Here is a 21,688-nt window from a genome sequence, read left to right as displayed (position 1 = left end):
CACCAGCAGCAATAGTGCAAGCAGGACAGGGACACCCAGTCGTTCTCCTCTTCCTCTCTTCCTCAATGTGAGTGTCAGAGCAGGGGGAACGGGTTCTTCTGGTATGTTTGCGAGTAGACTCATTAACTTGCAGATATAGGAATAACAGCATGTGGCAAAGCCCCTCTCCCACACCCTGCGCACGGGCCCCCGAACAGTCCAAGCCAGGATCCGAGTGAGGGGCCCAATGTGGAAAGCAAGATTCCCAAGGATCTCCCTTTACACACACATTTTTATTATTAACTCTTTTCTGAAGACACAGATTTGCAAGAAACGTGCACTTTTCTCAGATGTGACGGCGCCAGGAGTCCAGAGAAGCTGGTCTTTGGGCAATCTGGTCTTCCCAGTGCCCAGTTCAGGCTCTGCGCCCGTTCCGCCCATGGCTGGAAGCTCCACACCTTTCCGGTTTCAAACACAAGCTGGAGGCTCTCTGGCATTTCTGGGCGCTTCTCTTTCAACTCAGAATTAGACCCGAGAATCAGGTTTACTTGGGCAGAAATGGGCTTACTTAAGAGCAGATCTGAGGCTCTTGAAATTACTTCCTCCATGTGGGAACTGGGCGGCAGGCAGCCCGCGGAGCCGTTTGATCTGCAGCCTTGGGCCCAAGGGTGATCATTACTGATTCTCATCTCTGTCTAGTCCATCAGGCAAGGGCATTATGACACAGCATCCACCTTTTTACTTAGATGAAGCAAACCTCTTCCTAACTTTGTAAAGTCTATTTTATTCTTAAAATTGTTGGTGATTCATTTGTTTTTATTATTTGTAAGAGTTTTCTAGATAGACTAAAATTGACATTTTCTGTCATGAGCTGAATCAACTCTGAATAAACCCAATTTCTCTTCAGTGCAGAGTCCCATGATGTCAGAGGTACGGGAAACGCAAATCTGAGTCACCAGGCCCATGACCTCCGCCTTGTGGTCACTGCACCGAGGCTGTGTGGTGTGAGCCCTCCCTGGACTTGACCCTGCAGCCCCTGACTGCTGATGTCCACCCTCTGTCTGCCCACAGGACCACTCCTCAGGGACTTGGGCTCATTTCACTCAGTGGGGCTGGAAGCCACTTTCCTGCATGGATCAGAGGGACCAAGAGATGCCTCCTGGGACAGAGCTGTGTCCTGAGGGCGGGCAAGACCCTTTCCCATGAATCTGCTCCCTCAGCCCACCCTGGGAGGTGCGGGGGACCTGGCTGCAAACCTGTGGCGAGTAGGGAGGGGGCTCGGGGGGTTAGGGGAGGGGAGCACAATGAGTGGAGGGAGGCACAGTGGGGAGGGGAGCTTGGCGGAGGAGAGGAGCAGGTTGGGCGGTCACCATCATACCAGGTGGCTGGACGGTCCCCTGTGTGGGGCTGGTGGGATGGTCCCCACACCACTGAGCTCTCACTATTCTTCAGCCTGGAATATCACTCTTAGATCTGGAAATCTCCTTTAGGATCAGTCACCAGTTTCTACTGATTTCTGTGCTCTCAAAAGTAACCTTGTTGGACAAGTCATCTAAGTTTCTTGTTTTTCTCTCCTGTTCCCTACCTCTTCGTCTTTTAGCTCTATTGTATATAGTGTTTCCTCAGCAATATTTTCCAACTATTTCAACTTTTTCTGACATGTTTTTAAAATTCTAGGCATTGGCTATTGTTCTGAGTATTTCTGTCCAGTTGCATCTGGTCCCCGTTTAGTGACTCTGGTACCATCAAGATGTCAATTATTTCTCTCTATTCTTGGCTGCCTGGGTCCCCACTTGCAAACCAGCTAGTTCCAACACAGGACAGAGAGGAGTCACCTTGAGCTTGGGAGGGCTCCTCCTGGGCAACTCTGGGTCCCCCGGGCTCCACAGGAGATGCCAGCTCAGAGGACATCTCCCCTTCCCAGGACGCTCTTCCAGAATTGTCTGTGGAACACCATGACCAGGATAAAGAGAATATTTCAGAGAAGGAGCTCTGAGGAGCCTGAGGACCCCCGGACAGGGTGAGCACCCCAGGAAGGGCAGGAGAACTGCAGCCCCTCCCTTCCGCTTCAGGACAAGCCCGGCTGTGCTCCCTGTGCTGGGCCGGCCAGCCCAGAGTACCTGTAGGGGGACATCGCCAACGGAGAGTTGCCATCCACGTGCCTCCAGTGGCACAGTAAGGGAAGTACGGGAGATTCAAGTCACACCCTCATGCAGGAGAGGCCTGGACCACAGCCGAACCACCCTGCAAATCCGTCTGGGCAAGTGGGCCAGGTCGCAGAGCCCAACCTTCTGGAGAGTGTGCCGGGAGGCCACCCTGGGTGCTAGGCCCGCGCTGGCCCCGGAGTAAAGGGCTGAGCCAGCCCACGCACAGAGCTGGCATTTAGCAGAGCCGGCTGAGAACTGCAGATTGTGTCTCCAAAGCAATTACATTTTTAACACGCTCTGAGTTATTTTTAACCTTTTATCGTCCTTTCTGGTTTGCACTCTTCAGAGACTATTTTAAAGCTTTTTTTTGGTCTTTATTAAATTTGGAAATGCAGACAGGAACACTTACAGCAAATTGTGAATGAAAGAAAAAAGGCCATCACGAAGAGGAAAAGTCTTTGAGGCCAAGGGAGACGGCGCACATAAGTGGGCTACCCCAGCCCCCACTGACTCAGGCTCCCCCTGCAGTGAACATGCCACGTGGTTCCCCCCAACCTTGCTAAAAGTCACTATATCTCAGGTTGTGGGGACCACCCCATGCTACCCTGCACACCATGGGCATGCCCTGAGGGTGCCATGCACTCCTGCCCCTGCAGACCCTCTTCATCCTCTCCATCACTGCTGTCACATGTGCCACTGTGCTAACCCCCACCAGCCCTAGATCTGCCATACCTGTCTCGGCTTCACCACACCTGCAGCATCTCAACCACTAGCCTCAGCTCCATCACGCTGATCCCAGGAGCACAGAATAAATAAATAGAGTACTGGCATTTTGGCCTGGGTCATGCTGAAAGCTGAAAGCCAGTGTTTGAATGGCCTGCCTTAATGAGCGTGTGCCTCTAAGTCACGTGTTTCAGCTGTTTCTTTAGGTGATTATTATTGGAGATGGGGGCTCCACTGCAGAGCCCGGACCCCGCCGAGGGCCACTCCTCGACACACAGGGCCAAGCAGTGCGGTTCACCATTCAGACCTGGCACTGCTGCCGTGCTGGTCCATGGAGCTGCAGGTCCAGCTCAGGCGTCCAGCATGCGGTCTAGCCCTTTGAGCCACTCTCTAATTCCATCTTCTGCAGAAGTTGTGCCACTTTTATAAAATATGTTTCTGAACGCTTTATAATTCTTCTTGGTGTTATCATCCTCTAGTTCGGTTTCCACTTGCTTAAGGTTTATGTCTAAAAATTCAAAGTCATTTTTAACTTAATTTATAACCTTGCTAAAAGTCACTATATCTAGAATTTATTCTTCATCCCCTAGAATTTTCTACATAAACAGTTGTGTTACATATGAGAAATGACAGTTTAATCTCTTTCCTGTTTTATGTCTGTTTCTTTTTCTTGCTTGATTGCGTTAGTGAGGCTTTCTGGTGCAATATTGTGAATTGGTAAAAAAAAACGACAACAAAAACCCTCCTTGTTCTGCTTCTGATTAGGAGGAAAATAAACTTTCAATATTTCCACCTTTGAGGAACTATAGACCTTTCAGATGGCATTTATTAGGTTGGGAATTTTTTTTAATATTCTTTAGTTATATTTGCTGGAAGCTTTTATCATGAATGTTTCATTTTATAGACTACTTTTGTGCGATTATTGAAATAAATGGTCATCTGGGTTTTATCTCATTATTTGCTTAACATGTTAGTCTATGTGGATGGATTTGAAATGTTAAATTAATCTCACAGTCCTTGGAGCGATCCCACCTGATGATATTTTATTATTCTTTTATTTTCCAGTATTGCTAATGATTTTTAGAGGAGTGTACATGAGAAACACTGATCTTTCTTTCTCTTTCCTTTAATGTCTTGTCATGGCTTTGTATCAAGCTGTGTGGTCGTACAGAACATGGGAATAGTCTCCTCTTCTCTGTAAGAGTTTAAGTTTCCATTATTTATTCCATTATTCTAAACCCACCATCTGGTCTCACACTTATCGTGGCTTTTGAAAAAATCGTCAATGGAAAAGCCTGAATTTTTATGAGATGCGTAGCTTTCAGATGCTCTTTCCATCCTCTCGAAGTTTCATGGGTGTTCTTGCCCTAAACTCTGCCATTGAGTCAAGTACCACACACACGGACCACCTGTATTCCTGCACACCTACAGCCGCCTCACCCCCACAGGAACTCTCCTTTCCTGTCTGGTCTTCCATGTTTTCATGCTTCTCTCTTCACTTTCCCATTAGATTTATCAATTTTATTATCTTTTTGTAGAACCACCTTACAAGACTTTTATCTCTATTATTTGCCTTCCTTATTTTACTTACCTCATTTATGAATTTCCTTCCATTTATTTAATTTTACTTATCCTAGTTTATTTTGTGGAAACATAGGACAAGTTGAAGGGTTAATTATTTTGATAATACCGGTATTGAGAGCTGTGAATTTTCCTCTAGTGCTTCTATTGCTGTGTTTATTTTCATAACATTCAGCTGTTTTCTAAGTTTCCTTACATTTTCAGGCTTTACTTATAAGTTACTTAGAAGTAAGCTGGGACCTGTGGTGGTGGAGGATGGGCGCTGGTGGAGGGACGGGTACTTGATAATTGTATAACTGAAACCCAAGCACAAAAATGTGTAAGTCTATAACTGTACCTCGTGGTGTTTCACTAATAAAAAATAAATTAAAAAAAAGAAGTAACTTTTGTGTCACATGTTTGAGCGATCTTTTCAGATCAATTTTTGGCAGCTACTTTTTCATTCGATCCTGTTCTGCTCAGATGTGCCGCAGAACCCAGGCTGCCTGACGGTGGTCAGGGGCTGGAGAAACACGAGAGTACTGTAGTGGACTTGTGAGTATGCCCTGGCACGAATCAGGCTGAGTCTGCTGATCACACTGTCAATTCCACGTCCTGCTAGTTATTTCTCTAGTTGCACAGTCCATGACCAAGAAAGGGGTGTTACAATCTCCAACTGTGACTTTGGGTTTGTCTGTCTCTCCCTTTCCTCCTATGAGTTTCCTTTTCGTGTATTTTAGGCTGCATATTTGTATACATCTGCATCAGTGATTGTTGCCAGGAAAACTGACCTTTTATTATTATAAAAATGTTTCTCTTGTTCTCTCTCAGTGTGTAAATCCACATTGCTCTGCGTTAAGGTAGCCACAGCAGTCTTTCTTTTTTTACTTATGCAGAATATATGCTTCTCTGCTTTTTAACTTTCAACCTATTTCTTACAGTTAAAGTCTCTTGTGGGCAATATACAAAGTCCTATTTTCTGCCCAATCTATTTGATTATCTGTATTTTATGGAGCATTTGGCCCACTTACATTTAACATAACTACTAATATGGCTGAGTTTACATCTGGGAACTGCCATGCTAATGAGGTAAAGCTATCTGTAAGTGAAAAAACAGATGGAGAAGAGCGAGGGGAACTAGGGATCTACAGGGAATAGTCCTCAGCCTCAGGAAGCTCCAGAGAACCCACAGAATTGTCAGCTCGACAACACAACTAGTCTTTCACAGGGTTTAAGAGAATCCATCACACAACCAACTGAGCTGGCACACGTCTCACTAACTACTATTTAAGTAACAGATTACTTTAGTCACATCTTCCTTTTCTCATCTCCAAGTTTGTCCAAAATAGAAAATGCATTCAGCCTGTTTCTAGAAAAATAATACTGAATTTTATTCAATAGATTTCATTTGAATATGTTCTGTTTCTAAGATCTCTTCCCATCTTCAAAACACAACTTAGGTGGGGGGCTTGGGGAGCCATACCCAGAGGTGTCCGGGGCTTACTTCTGGCTCTGTGCTCAGGGGTCACTCCTGGCAGGACTCAGGAGATCTAATCTGAGTTGGCCCATGCTGTACTTTCTCTCCAGCCTCAGTCTACAGCGTTTCTTAGATCAAAAATATTACCTATCCAATCCTCCATTTTAATCATTAGAAGTCCTGCTTTTCCCCCTTGTAGGTATTTACCAATGCTTTTGCGGGTTATTTGGGTCACACCGAGTGCTGATCACTCCTGGCTGTGTGTTCAGATGTGCTCCTGACAGTGCTCAGTGCACTGGGGACCTGCACACAGTACAGCAACGCTCAGACTCCAACGCTCTGAGCTATGTCCTGGCCCCCACTTGACCATTCTTGGCCTATCCCCCTTTAGAAAAAACAACTAGAACTTCAATATTTTATTACTGAAAGTATAGAAGAATCCCAAAGTAAGCCTTTTGTTCAAAACTGGCAGGTTGTTGTAGTGAATACTGAAAGAAATGCTATTATTATTGAGGTGCCTGTTACCACAGCCCCCCAATGAAAATTGTTGCTTCTACAACAATTTGCTCAAAGCCAATTTCCAAGCACCTATGGATGACATGAGTGAAGATTTATTGTATGCTCTCTACACAGCCAAAATCTACTCACATCTACTGATGAGAGCTTATTGAATCAGTCATTTGATTACTTGACATCCCATTACTCATCGATTTGCTTGAGAGGGCGCCAGTAATGTCTCCATTCATCTCTGTAGCATGCTAGTGTAGCCCAATGGCGTCTGCTCGTTCTAGGAATGTGAAGAACCTCAAACTGATCGTTCAGGGTCTTGACGAAGAAGTCTGACCATCTCGTAGGTGGGCAGCCACACGATTTTTTTGTAGGAGTACTGCTATTTATTCAGCCACTGATTAGCTGATTGAATTGGGCATGAACTTCACCTTAATTTTTTAATTTTTTTCTTTTTATATTTATTTATTGAATCACTGTGGGAAAAGTTACTAAGCTTTCAGGTTTAAGTCTCGGTCATACAATGATCAAACACCCATCCCTTCACCAGTACTCATTTTTCACCACCAAGAACCCCAGTATACCCCCCTCCTACTCCTCCCAATGCCTGTGAGGCAGATGATTTCTACTTAACTCTTCTCTACATTGATTACATTCACTATTTCGACAAAAGATGCAACATTATTGTTTAGAATTTCCCCTCAAACAATCAGAATTGCTGAAAAGGCATTGTGAAATATTTTGTTTTCTATAGCTGGTTATGAGAATCATACAATGTCACGCGGCCACAAATTTGGATTTCTGCAAAGAGCCAGATAATTACGAGATTGGTTTCTGTGTGTCTGGTGTTATGGCCATGCCAGACAGCCACTCATGGGGGGTAACTCATCACCTCAGTAGGGCGTGAAGGATGTGCCAGTACCGCCTCCCTTCCCATGAGACTGCAGTTGCCCCGTCACCGCCAGCTCATATCTGGCTTTCCAATAAGCTCTGAGCCAGTGGCCACCTTGCTGCCGGGGGGGGGGGGGGGGGAGGGGGAGGAAGGCAGAAGGGAGCAACACCCTTTTCCTCCTGGGGAGACATGGTGCCGTAGTTTAATGCATGGTCAATTCACTTTTCTGCCGTAAGCTTCTGGGCTCTGGATTAAGTCCTTTTGCCTCTGGAGCCATGGCCGTGCCAGAGAGCCGCTTGTGGGGGGCAACTTGTGACCTCGGTAGGGCGTGAAGGACAAGCCGGTACCACCCCACTTCCCATGAGACTGCAGTTTCCCCATCACCGCCGGCTCATACCTGGCTTTCCAATAAACTCTGAGCCAGTGGCCACCTTGTATGCAGTCCAGATGCATTTCTGCCAAAAGCCGCTGGGTTTCAAGATTTGTTTCTGAGTCTCTGATATCATGGCTATTAATCAGCTTGATCAGGAGCCATAGGGGCCGTTTGTAGGCAGTGACTAGGGGTCTCACTGGGATGGGGAGAAAGAGTCGGCTCCACCCCCATGTGGTGAGGCCCCGTGTGTCTCGTCACTGCAGGCCCAAACCTGACTGTCCAGTGGCCTCTGGAGGATGGTGGTCACCAGGCCGCCACGGGGAACAGGCCAAGGCACGAAACCTATTCCCACCTGGAGTAGCCCAGCGCCAGTAACCTACTGCAGGAACAGGACACATTTCTGCCAAAAGCCTTCTGAGATTCGTTTCTGAGACCCTGGGATCGTGGCCATTAAGCAGTTCGATCAGGAATTAGAGATGCTATGCCTCCAATTATATAGCTGAGCCGGAGGTGGTTTGTGGGTGTGTCTCCCATATACCTCATGTGATCTTTTGACATCCTGTGGAATCCATTCGGTAATGGCCCAGTCCAGCGGTCATTTCCAAATCTCATTATGTGTGCAGAGCATCTGATTTTCGATGCCTTGGCAAACGAGACAGGATCCCTGATTCTTGACCGTCGATGGAGGTCGGAACTCCGGATTCTTTCTCTCATTTGAGTGAGGTGTGATACTCCAAGCATAGCTCTTGCAATTCCTCTTTGGGAGACCCAGATAGCGTTATCATCCTGCTTTTGTAGGGCCTGGGTCTCTGAGGCATATGTGAATACAGGAAGAACAGTGGAGTTGAAGAGATGTGCCCAGAGGTGGAGGTTCTTTGTCCTCTTAACTATTTCTTTGACGCTCTTGAAGGTGTTCCAAGGTGCTCTCTTCCTCCTGTGCAACTCAGGTGCCAGGTCATTCATCATGTTGACTTCTCGACCTAGGTACACATAACTGTTGCATTCGGAGATGTTTGTTTCATTGAGAGAGACTGGAATTTCAGGAACGAGACCGTTTCTCATAAACATTGTCTTCGTGAGATTCAGCTGTAGTCCGACCTTTCAACACTCACGGTCGAAGTCGCCCTTCGACTGCCCTTTGTGCCACTTGGTTAATGTTTGGTGTTATTAGAACGATGTTATCAGCGAAACAGAGGTGGTGTAGTTGCCGACCGTCTATCTTTACTCCCATTCCTTCCCATTCCAGTAGTCACATGACGTTCTCGAGGGTGGCAATGAAGAGTTTTGGTGAAATGGTATCACCATTTCATTGAATCAGTAGTGGTTCTAAAAATCAGTGCCCAGAGAAAAATCTCTGTGTGTGCATGCATGTATGTGCATGTGTGCATGAACACAAGGTTTTTCTAACAGAGAATGAAAACATTCCAGAAAAGACTGGGACCCATTTAAAATGTTGCTAGTCATTGACCCACAGTATGCCTAAATATGATGAATTTATGTATGTATTTCACAGCACACCATCGCCAGAGTGTGTTATTGGTAGGGACAGTATTCCCTTCCATCACATGCCTGAACAGATCAGAAGCATGTTCCAATCTCTTTCTCCTTCCTAAAGTCTAGGAGGAGTACAGAGTATGGATACTATAGTATAGTATGGATGCTGTACATGTTTTAACACTCCATACACAGATTAAAAAAAACAAGTGAAACTTTTATTTTGATGGCATTTTAGAGTCCTTAAATCATTGTCCAATATAAAATTCAGGGTTCCTAATAACAACTGAGGAGACTAGAACATTAGGTATTGCTGTTGGCTAAACTGTGTTTGTTTTCATGCCCTCACATTCTCAGAGCACAATGTTTTATTTATGGGAACTCTATATAAAACTTGGGAAATTGAACAAACGTAAACAGACATGGTTTGCCTTCTGAGTCATGAGAGTTCGAGGCATGTAGCTCAACAACGTACTTGGACCTTTTAAAACAACATCTGGGCAGATGTAGCACAGACAGGTAACAACCGTCACTCTTTGGAGGCATGAAATCGTTGCTTGGACCTGACAGTCAGAGCAAGTCCCAGGTTCGGTGGGAGGACTCCCAGGGGAACAGAAAATAAACTTTCTGGCTTCAAGGTCCTAAATCGACAAACCGTGAAACTCGGAACATCTGGAAACGTCGAGCTGTGCTGCAAGAGAGGTGGGGGGCGAGGCTGACAGAGGCCTGTGTGGAATCTTTGCAGCGGGTCTGCGGCATGTGCACCTCATCCGGCCTCACTCCTGGTAGCTGCTGGACACGGCCAGCTAGAGTCAGGCGCAGAACAACCAGGCATTGACTTTCAGATTTGCCTTTGTGGATTCTGTCCCAGGATCTACTTATTTACAAAACGCTGGAAATCCTGGGTCTATAGGCGGCCCAATTCCTTAGGTTCAGAGCCTTGGCCGGGGCAGTGTGGGAAGACACGCCGTCCAACAGCGCAGAGGGAGCAGAAGCCGAGCCCACCTTCTTCAGCGTGCAGTCATGATCTTCATCATCAGCCCCCAGCACAGCCCCCCAGCTGCTGCTCACTCTGAGGACTCTTCCCTTCCTCCACCTCCTCTTAAGATTAAGGGAGCGAGAGTTGACACTGTAGATCAATGAGGCCGTGGGGAGCAGGGAGGAAGTAGGCCTGGGCCCCACTGTCTCTCAGAAAGGCTTTCCAGGGAACCAGGGAGCCCTTGGCAGCCCCCCATCACCAGCTGCCCCTGCCAGGCTCTGTAGCCCCCGTGCAGGCGAGCACAGGCCAGGCTCTGCGTCTTAGGGCCAGGAGCAGAGATCCCCACAGAGGCCCCACCCTGGACTCCCGAGGAGCACAGAACACAGGTGACTGTCAGTTCTGATGGAGGGAGGGACTAGAGCAATAGTACAGCAGGGAGAGTGGATGCAATCCCCAGGAAGCACAGAGGATTCCCAAGCCCCAGCAGCAGTGAGTTCTGAGCTTATTGGGTGTGGCCCAAAATCTGAAAAATTGGGGTGGAAATCCATGGCCATCAGCTTACAAAGCTCCCAGGGCTGAGCTGGAGCTAAAGGCCACAGGAGGTGGCGATCACCAAGGGCTGTCAGAGGCACTGGCTACTGGGGGTCCTGTGGGGCCCCAGCACCATCCCTGGGGCTGTCTGCACCCCGCGCAGCCTGGACAAGAGCCGCCCACCCTGGAGGAAGCATCGCCACATGAGCCTGGCTCTGCCCTGCCCAGCTCCGTTTCTTTCCCTCTGTTCACAGCTCTGGAAATCATGATCTGCCCACACAGAACATCAGGCGGTCAGAATGTGAGAGGGAGGGTTCCACAGGTCCAGAAAATCCCCTGGCCCACCCAACTCCTCCCAGATCTCAGAGCCCTAGGCAGCAGGGACTGAGCTTGATGCTGGTCCATAAGCTCTTCTCTCTTCTGCTCCAGTCCTTGATCTGACAGAGCCATCGACTTTGCTGAAGTCACTGAGTGGCCACTATGCCTGAGTGGCCCACCACGCCGGCCCAGCCCAGCTCATCAGACGTTATCACGGGGACCCACCCTTAAAACGGCTGGCACGGTGGGAATGGGTGATCTCCACATGTCTGGACCCTTCGGACAGTAGCGTGAGGACACAGGAGCTGAGACGGACTGCCGGGCTGGGGTCTGGAGGTTGCAGAGACAAGTGCTGCGGTTTATGTCTGCCAGGGCAGGACAGAGGCGTCCAGACTGAGCAGAGAAGAGAAGTTTGCAATTCACTGTCAGGTCGCTGAAGTCAGCATGTTCTGCTGCCCAAACTCCCTGCCCTGCACACAGGGCATTCTTCAGCATGCGTGCCTGACCACTCAGCACACGGATTTGACTCACGAGCTGAGAGAAGGAGCTGCAGGTTGGTTGTGAGTTTGACTTTCCATTGATCTCATCTTGCTAAAAGCACATGGGAGGGGCAGGAAACACCGGCAGATTCTGACATTTCAAACACAGCTACTCCGAGAAGGTGTGTCCAGAAATAGTCCAAGGAGCAGCCCTGTTGGCTACAGCTGAGAAGCAGGCCGCTGGGGCACTGCCAAGGCCCCAGGCCCCAGCCCATGAGACCCCAGCAGGAGGGGCTCATGTCACATACTGACCGCAGGCTGTTCACTCACCCAGGGCGGCAGCAGTTTCCCAGCCGGGCACAGGATACAGGACACAGGAAGGCCTTTCCCACTTTGTTCTTCCTTTCCTGTGATCTAAGAAAGGGACCTTGTGTATAGGAGTGAGCTGGGATTCCTGTTGCTCAAGTTCTGCATTTTTTCCCCTTTCCTTGACGAAAACAACTCACCACCCTTATTTGAAAGGCCAGTGGTATGGAGTTCCGAAGGCAGAACGACTGGTCCACGGCCGTGAGGGCCTGTTGACAGCTGATGGCCACAGCATCCGTGTCATCCCGACTCAGTGGTTTCAAGAGTGACCTGTGTGCCTGCCCTGGTTACAGGAAGCTGGGCTCTACCTTGACTCTGTTCCACACGAGCAGCCAAATTCTCTCTCCCAGACTCCTTTCCTGTATGGCGGTGACCTCGCTGGTCACCTCATCTGCCTTTGATTAAAAGCTTGGTGTCTTGGAGAGTAGGTTCAGGACGCGTGATGTGCCAAGTACAATCGGCAGAGCCCCACGTCTGTCCTGTTCATAATTAGCAATGGCTTCACTGATTGCCGGTGTCCATATGCAGAGCAAGGTGAAGTGTCCCAACTGGGCCATCACGTCAGGAGTTCTGCTCAGTCACAGGGCACTGGCCTGACTCCAGCTCGCGGCAAGCACGGGGCTGGCTGTTTACATCTGGGCACTTGTGCTGTCACTTTCTAAGCCACCACAGAGAGGATGAAAAATTCTAGTTCTGGTGGTTCAGGAGTAATTTGGCCAGGCGCCAAGAAAGTGGCCAGTGGGTGCCATGCAAAATCATGATCAGGAATTTTGCCTTTATTTGGTGCCAGGGAAGAAAGAGAATGAGCACAATGCGTGGAAGCCAAGAACACCCTCCTTGGCGGGGAACTCAAATCTCGTTTTGAATGTTGGTGGCTACACGCTTTATTCACATGTTGGTGCCAACAAAAGAAATCCTGTCAGACCCCCTCCTCCCAGTGCACGCTGGTGACCACGGCCAACAGACGGCCACTGACATTACAGGCTGCATGCTGAATCTGTGGCCACACAGAGTACAAAAGGAACGAGGGAGCGTTGGCCCTGAGCGGGTGCTGGGCTGCTGAGTGCTCCGTGACTGGCTGTTCCTATTTTGAAAAGGAAGCATCTTAAAACCAAAAGGATCTTTTAAAAATGTAAAAGATGGTGGTGGAGAAAGAAATTGTCGTATTGCTCCTGCTTCTTGGAACAGCCTGTTTCGGCTGACAGCAGCCTCTGGAGGCATCCGGGCTCTGCTCAGAAGACGATAGAAGACTTAGGTTGCTGGTCTCTGTCCCTCATGGTACGGCTGTGACAGGAAGACTTGGATTCAGTTTTATGCTTTACCAAGTCGAAGGTTTATCCCTCATAAAACAAAGCTGATGTGCTCAGAGCAAGGGAAAACTACTCTCTGAGGATAAGAAGCCAAGAAAAATTAATCTACAAAGATAGGGAAACTCTGCCAAAATGACAGACAAGTTCTCCCAAAACGGACAGTCTCACGAGCCAGTCGGATGCAGTTTGCTGCGGCTTCTGACTAGTGTTTCTCGTGCAGTTCTCCCATTGGGAGGAGAAGGGGCGGGACAGTGTTGCTGAGTGGCGGGCTGGACGTCTGGAGAGGGTCTCCAGGAGAAGGGCAGGTCCTGCTCACAGGCTCTGAGGGTCTAGCCTACCCTGCCTGGCCCCCACCGGGCAGGAAAGAGTTCCGGGAAACACTGCCAGGCCCCAGGGCCTAGGAACGTTGTCCATAAAATTCTGCCACTCACAGAGTGAGCGCCTCATTTATTCCCTGGTGATCGCCTCCCACTCTACTCCCTTGCGTGGTCGGCAGTGCTGAGGACGCCACAGGAAGAGCGTGAGCTGAGAAGTGAGAGTCCTTTACTCGAGCACGGCGAGTCATCCACCTGCAGGGACGCTGCTGCTCTGGAGGGTCCCTGGAGAGCTGACTCACTCATGTCACATCCGGGGGTCTGGAGGCCAGAAGGAAGATCCTGTCCAGGGCCCAAAGCTGGTGCCGTAGGGACCAGAACCTGCCCTATCTCCGCGGATGAGTGTGGGGACACTCTTGGTCTCTCTCTGAGCAGCCCAGCCCCCGAAGTGCTCCTTTGACCTAGCCATTCTCCACATCTTCCCTGAGCCCTTCCCATCAGAGTGAGCTGCGCTGGGCGCTTCTGGATGTCCTTGGCCCTCCCTCTGCTCACCCGTGTTGGCCCCCTTGAGCCTGTCTGCACTGGAAGCACATTCCCTAACCAAGAAGTGAAGCAGTCACTCTACTGACGATGACCCAGGAATAGCAACATTCTGCGCAGAGTTTTTTGGGTTTTTTTTTTTTTTTGGTGTGTGTGTGTGTGTGTGTGTGTGTATGTGTGTGTGTGTGTGTTTAAAATCTAGGACATCCATATTATTTTATTTATTTATTTTTTAAATTTTATTATTGAAATTATAATAAAATAATTATAGAGCGATAGCACAGCGGGTAGGGCGTTTGCCTTGCACGCAGCAAACATGGCCGACCCGAGTTCGATTCTTCCGCCCCTCTCAGAGAGCCCGGCAAGCTACCGAGAGTATCTCACCCACACGGCAGGGCCTGGCAAGCTCCCCGTGATGTATTCGATATGCCAAACACAGTAACAACCTAGTCTCCAATGGAGACGTTACTGGGCCCGCTCGAGCAAATCGATGATCAACGGGAGGGCCTTTACTTTACTATTATTATTGATCACTTGATCACTTGACATCCCGTTATTCATTGATTCGCTTGAGCGGGCACCAGCAACATCTCCATTCATCCCTGTCGCATGCTAATGTAGCCCAATGGCAAGGAACACGAAGAGCCTCAAATCGATCGTTCAGGCTCTTAACGAAGAAGTCTGACCATCTCATAGGTGGGCGGCCACCTGATCTTTTGATGTTCCGTGGAATCCAGTTGGTAATGGCTCTAGTCCAGCAGTCATCTCCAAATCTCATTACGTATCCAGCCCATCTGATTTTCGACACCTTATTGGTGTCGAATGAAACAGCGTCCCTGATTCTTGACCGTCAACGAAGGTCAGAACTTCGAATTCTTTCTCTCATTTGAGTGACGCATGATGCTCCAAGCTTAGCTCTTTCGATTCCTCTTTGGGAGACCGGAATAGCGTTCTCATCATGTTTGTGTAGGGCCCAGGTCTCTGAGGCGTATGCTAATGCAGGAAAAACAGTGGAATCGAAGATATGTGCCCAGAGCCAGAGGCTCTTCATCCTCTTAGCTATTTCTTCGATGTTCTTGAAGGCGTTCCAAGCCGCTCTCTTTCTCCTGCACAACTCAGGTGCCAGATCGTTCGTCGTGTTGACTTCTCAACCTAGGTACACATAACTGTTGCATTCAGAGATGTTCGTCCCATTGAGAGTGAAGGGAACGTCAGGAACGAGACCAGTTTTCATAAACATTGTCTTTGTTAGATTCAGCTGTAGTTCGACCCTTCCACACTCATGGTTGAAGTTGGCTAGCATTTGTGCCATTTGGCTGATGTTTGGTGTTATAAGAACAATGTCATCAGCGAAGAGCAGGTTTTGTAGTTGCCGACCGTCTATCTTCACTCCCATTCCTTCTCATTCCAGTCGTTGCATGATGTTCTCGACGATGGCACTGAAGAGTTTCAGTGTAAATAGTATCACCCTGCTGAACCCGTCTCTTGACATCAATGATCACCTCCCTGTAGATTGGTGAGATCCTGGTAGTGAATCCGCAATACAGCTCACGGAGGATCCTGATGTATTGAGTTTGAACGCCCTGTTTGGCTAGGGCCTTGAAAACCGCTTCAGTCTCAACAGAATCAAAGGCCTTCTTTAAATCAATGAACGTTAGACAGAATGGCATCTTGAACTCCCGAGAAACCTCAATGAGCTTGGTTATTGTGTGGATATGGTCAATAGTGCTAAATACTTTTCAGAAACCAGCTTGCTCGCATGGTTGTCTTCATCTAGAGTTCTACTAATCTTATTCAGGATGACTCAAGTGAACAGCTTATAGACGACAGAAAGCAGGCAGATCGGGCGATAGTTGCCAATGTCATGGATGTCTCCCTTCTTGTACAGTAATACAGTCCTGCTGGTTTTCCATTGAGATGGAACCTTGCGTTCAGACAGGTAGCATGTGAAGAGTCGAGCCAGTGTATTGATGAGTACTGACGGCAGATTCGTTAGGTGTTCGGGTCTGACCTTGTCTGGGCCAGGTGCTGTTTGATTCTTTACCGATGAAATGGCATGTCGGATTTCAGAAGGGAGAACTTTGGGAATGACAGATCCATCCTGCGGAATTTGGTATTTGGGTAGGTGGATGTGGTTATCAAAGAGATCCGAGTAGAAGTCATGGATAATCTTCTCCATTGCCCTTCTGGAAGCTGTGATAGATCCATCAGGACATCAGAGGGCTTGTAGTTGGTGAAGGACAGGCGGGTGTTGCGAATGCTTTTCCCAGCTTCTGCCACATCTGCCAGCACTGCTGCTCTTCTCTCTTTGAGGTCTTCCTTTATTGCTTCTCTGCACTGCTTTGCGAGCTCGGACGTTCGCTTGGGGTTGCCTGAGGCTTGCGCCAAGCCACGTTGGCGAATGAGCTCAAGAATTTTCGAAGACAGTCGTCTTTTTGAGGCTATCTCTTGGTATTCCTCGCACAATCATGGAGGTACTGATCATTATTTTGGGGGCATTACAAAGCTGTTTATGGTTGGATTTCAGTCATGCAGAATTTCAACACCCGTCCCTCCACCAGTGTACATTTCCCAGCACCAGTGCCCCCAAGTTCCCTCCCATCACTCCCACCCCCTTCTCCCTCCTGCCTCTTTGGCAGGCAGTTTGCATAGGGATTTTTATTGATTAAACATGCAAATAATTTTGTAATAGCTATTTTTGTCAAACTGTTTTATATAAGTTTAGTGTTTTCAATAGCACCAAGTGGTCTTGCTCTGAATTCAAACCCCCAAAACTGGTTCCCTTAGAGGTTAAGTGGAGTAAAAGGAATCTTTTCACCCTTTATAGATTGCCTACTATATTTCGATATTCAGTAAATAAGAGATTGTCCAGAAAACTCTTTCTCAACATTGCTCTGTGTGGCCCCCTTCTAACCTTGCTTCCCCCTGCCCTAATTGCATGCTGTGGTCCCCATAGACCTATTTTTACTTGTGGCATCCTTGGAACATCCTGGGGCACAAGAGGATCCCAATGGACCAGGTTGAGGAATGCTGACCTAAGGAAAGCAGTGAGGATTGTGGGGCTCAACCCTGAACATCTGGGGAGAAAGGCTGCTCCCAGCATATCAGATGTGCCTAGGTGTGAGCTCAGCATGTCCAGGTGCAAGTTCAGCTATGTTCAGGTACGAGTTCAGCTGTGCCCCGTTACAAATTCAGATATGTCCAGGTGTGAGGTCAGCTGTGTCCAAGTACAAGCACAGGTGTGTCCAGACATGAGCTCAGATGTGTCCAGGTGTGATCCCAGGAGTGTTCAGGTATGAGCTCAGGTGTGTCTCCTGCAGAGGTCTTAGGGCACACCAGGACCCCTGCCTGCATCCATCTTGGTGCTGCAGAGAATTGGCTGCCCTCACTAGATCCCCGTACAGAAGGTCACTGGAGACTCAGAGGGAAGGCCTTAGATGACCAGAGTGCAGAAAGAACTCATTTTCCTTCCTTCTCCTCACTCAAGTCAAAGATGACCTTTCCAGAAGGCCCAAGGGGGAAATCAAGTAAATGGAAACAAATTCAGATCAGGAACAAGAGCAAACAAAATGAAGCAGCGTCTTGGGCTCCACAGGGTGAGTAAGGGGCTGCGGACAGCCTTAGGGGGTTGTTCTACGCCCAGGGAGCTCCTCCCTGGGTGGGAAGGCCTATGAGGGGTGCAGAGGCGGCCAGGACCCTGAGATCAGGAACAGGCCAGCAGCCACAGGGAAGGGAGGAAGCTGCCTGGGGAGGGCCCGGCCGTCGCCTACAAAAAACGTTTTTGAGCTCCGAGTCCCACTAGAAGTTCATCATTTAAACAACACTAAGTGGCCCAGATAAGAGGTGAGCTCCAGCCAACAGGAGAACCCAGTGGGAGTAGGAACCCACCAGAGAAGTCGTCGGTGCTCGAGGCCTTGCCCTCATCACCGGCTCAGGACATGCTCTCCGGTGGGTGACTGGTGGTTGCTTAACCAGATTTCCAGGGAGAAGCACTTGGCCCCGGGCTGCAGTGTCAAATAACAGCTTGGAGTGTCCTGCCTGGTGACAGTGCGAGGGACAGGTGGCTCTGTTCCTCCTCCTGGCCTGGATCTGTGGGACTCTCTACGTTTCTGTTTTCCTTGGACTGGGTTAAGTAGATTCCAAACCGCACTCAATTCTCTCTGGAGAGACGCTAGCATGCCAGCCAAGGGCTTGCTGGGCCTGCTGACGCGGCCCTCCCCCATGGTTGCTTTTTTCTCATCTGAATCAAACTCCAGATGTTCGACAGGCACAGAAGATCTGTGCTGGCCTCCAGTCAGAAGCGTCTGCGCCCTGGCAGGCTGGCCAGGACCAGCCCAGGGCGGCGTCCCCTGGTGTCATGGCTGGGGCAGGGGTACCCTGAGGCGCACCCACTGTGGGTGACAAGGCCTTTCTCCTGCTGGCTGGAGCTCACCTCTTATCTGGTTCTTTAACCAACGAACATCTCGTGGGATTCAGAGCTCAAGCTGAACTGCTTGTACTCCACTGATGATGATTCTGAAGGCACGAAGATCAGGCTCAGGCCTGTGAGTGGGTCAGTCGTCACTGGCATCCTGGGCCCTCTTTTTGACTTTGTGACATACACCCTCTGGGCTCTCCTGCCGGCTGTGTTCCCTGCTGGTGTCTGCACACCTCTCACCATCGTGTCCCCTCGCAGACACAGGCCCATCAGCACAGACTCTCTCTGTCCACTCGCAGTGACCTCTCCATGCCTGAGCTCAGGAACCTGCAGAACTGCACCCACGTTCTCCTTCCAGCTCCTCTTCTGGGTCGTGACGATGTGGGCCTGGAGTGCAGGTGCATGGAAGCAGATAGATATCATGGTAGACACGGATGATTTGTGAAGAGCAAGAGAGAAAGGACGGGTGGGAAGGAGGGCTAGAGATAGAAATGGTCTTCTTATTGAATTTGAACTCACCGTTGATAGAAATAAAATCTTACTCCTTTTTTGGTATAATTTTATTTATTTTTTCCTCATTTATTTATTGAATCACTGTGGGAAAAGTTACAAAGCTTTCAGATCTAAGTCTTGATCATACAATGATCAAACACCTTTCCCTTTACCAGTACTCATTTTTCACCACCAATAACCCCAATATTCCCCCCTCCCACCCCTCCCAATGCCTGTGAGGCAGATGATTTCTACTTAACTTTTCTCTACATTGATTACATTCATTATTTTGACAAAAGATGCACCATTATTGTTTAGAATTCCCCGCCCCCCCAACAATCAGAATTGCTGGAAAGGCATTGTGAAATACTTTGTTTTCTATAGCTGGTTATGAGAATCATATAATGATTTTGGATTTCTGCAAAGAGCCAGATAATTACAAAATTGGTTTCTGTGTGTCTGGTGTTATGGCTGTGCTGCAGAGCCACTTCTGGGGGGCAACTCGTGACCTCAGTAGGGCGTGAAGGACGAGCCGGTACCACCCCCCTTCCCATGAGACTGCAGTTGCTCCATCACTGCTGGCTTTCCAATAAGCCCTGAGGAGACGGCCACCTTGCTGCTGGGGGAGGGGGGGTGGAGTAAGGCAGAAGGGAGCAACACCCTTTCCCTCCCGGGGAGGCATGGCGCCATAGTTTAACGCATGGGCCATTCACTTTTCTGCCACAAGTTGCCGGGCTCTGGACAAAGTCCTTTTTCCTCTGGAGCCATGAGACTGCAGTTGCCCTGTCACTGCTGGCTCATACCTGGCTCTCCTATAAACTCTGAGGCAGCGGCCACCTTGTATGCGGTCCAGATGCATTTCTGCCAAAAGCCGCTGGGTTTCGAGATTTGTTTTGGAGTCTCTGGGATCATGGCAGTTAATTAGCTCGATCAGGAGCCAGAGAAACTGTTTGTAGGTGGCAACTCGGGGTCTCATTGAGATGGGGAGGAAAGGGCCAGTTCCACCCCCATCTGTGAGGCCCCACGTGTCTCATTACTGCAGGCCCAAACCTGACTGTCCTGTGGCCTCTGGAAGATGGCGATCACCAGGCCACCAGGGGGAACAGGCCAAGGCACGAAACCTATTCCCACCTGGAGTGGCCCAGCGCCAGTAACCTACTGCAGGAACAGGATGCATTTCTGCCAGAAGCCTTTGGGTTCTGAGATTTGTTTCTGAGTCTCTGGGATCATGGCCGTTAAGCAGTTCCATCAGGAACCAGAGAGGCCTTGCCTCCAATTATATAGCTGAGCCGGAGGTGGTTTGTGGGTGTGTCTCCCACATACCTAACTTTTGGCCATTTACTTTCTTGGTAAACTTTGCCCCAAGTTTTTGTGTTCTGGCCAAAGGCACAGCAGCAATTTTGGGGTATCTGGAAGTCTGACGGTGCCATCAGGCTGCTGATGCACTTGCCTTACAGGTAGAGATTGACCTGCTGGCGGCACTATCCCCCCTAAAATCTTACTCTTTTTGATACAACTTTTATTTTACATAGATGCCACCTGGAATTCTTTTTTTTTTTCTTTTTGGATCATATCTGGCAATGCACAGGGGTTACTCCTGGCTCATGCACTCAGGAATTACTCCTGGTGGTGCTCAGGGGACCATATGGGATGCTGGGAATCAAACCCGGGTCCATTGTGTACAAGGCAAATGTCCTACCCACTGTACTATCACTCCAGCCCCCAACCTGGAATTCTTATTAAAAATTTTAAGAGCACCAGGCCTGACACAAACACACTGACAGTTTTGGGCGGACTTATGAAGCTGCATATAAAGTTTCCCCAATCCTGATGTCAGGGGTTCAGTGAGCACATTTGCAAATTAAACACCAGTGTTCTGTACAGAAGGCTTTCCATAAACACACATTACAAAAGTAAGATAAAAAACAATTCTGAAAAGACAGCAATACTTAACTAATTTAAGTAGAAAAATAGCTCATTCAAAGGTGTAAGAGGGTAGCAATACCTCAAATAGCCCGAGCAGACAGGAGGGTACAGCCCATATGGAAGGTACAGCCCATAGGAAGATAGTGTCCACCTGGAAGGAAAGGCCCATGAAAGGTAGGGCCCATATGGAAGGTAGAGCCCATAGGACTTAGGGCCCATATGGAAGGTAGGGACCATGGAGGCAGGACCTGTGGAAGTTATGAATCAGAGGGAAGACTGGATCTTAGGGAACACCCACCACCCCTGACAATGGGTGGTCCCAAGTATCTTTCAGCAGAGAGCTGTGCAGGAGAGGAGGGAGGTGTTAAGAGACGTTCACAGCTAAGGGTCAAAGGACCCCCACAGGCATCTAGGATCAATGGCCACTGGAGCTTTCTTAACTCTCCAGAGAGCAAAGGAAACACTTAGCAAAAGAAAACACCCAACATGCTCCCTGCAATTACTGTTTGCTTCAAGGGAATGTGGTCACCTAGATTACTTTCTGTGTATTCATAGTCAGAAGTATGTCAGCAAGAGTCGCCCCCGGCCTGGCTGTGAATCAGGCCCAATGGTGTCAGTGATGGCAAAAGGTGTCTGTTTACCAAATACCCTGCCCACCGTAGTGGTCTCAAAGGAAAAAAAACCCTGAGCATTTGGAGTGATCAGAACTTTGGTTATAATGTAAATATTTTTAAAATCATCCCTTAGGAACATTTTATTTCATAGAGCTAATAACTTTAGATCATTAACTATAAAAATTGTACAAAAAATACAGATGTCAGAGAACAGAAGCCAAATCAGTGTCTGCACAGAAGAAGTCCTGTG

The sequence above is a fragment of the Sorex fumeus genome, unplaced genomic scaffold (assembly GCF_029834395.1).
Source record: "Sorex fumeus unplaced genomic scaffold, SorFum_2.1 ptg000079l, whole genome shotgun sequence".
Taxonomy (NCBI): domain Eukaryota; kingdom Metazoa; phylum Chordata; class Mammalia; order Eulipotyphla; family Soricidae; genus Sorex; species Sorex fumeus.
The sequence above is the reverse complement of the archived record's forward strand: the minus strand, read 5'-3'. Positions refer to the sequence as shown.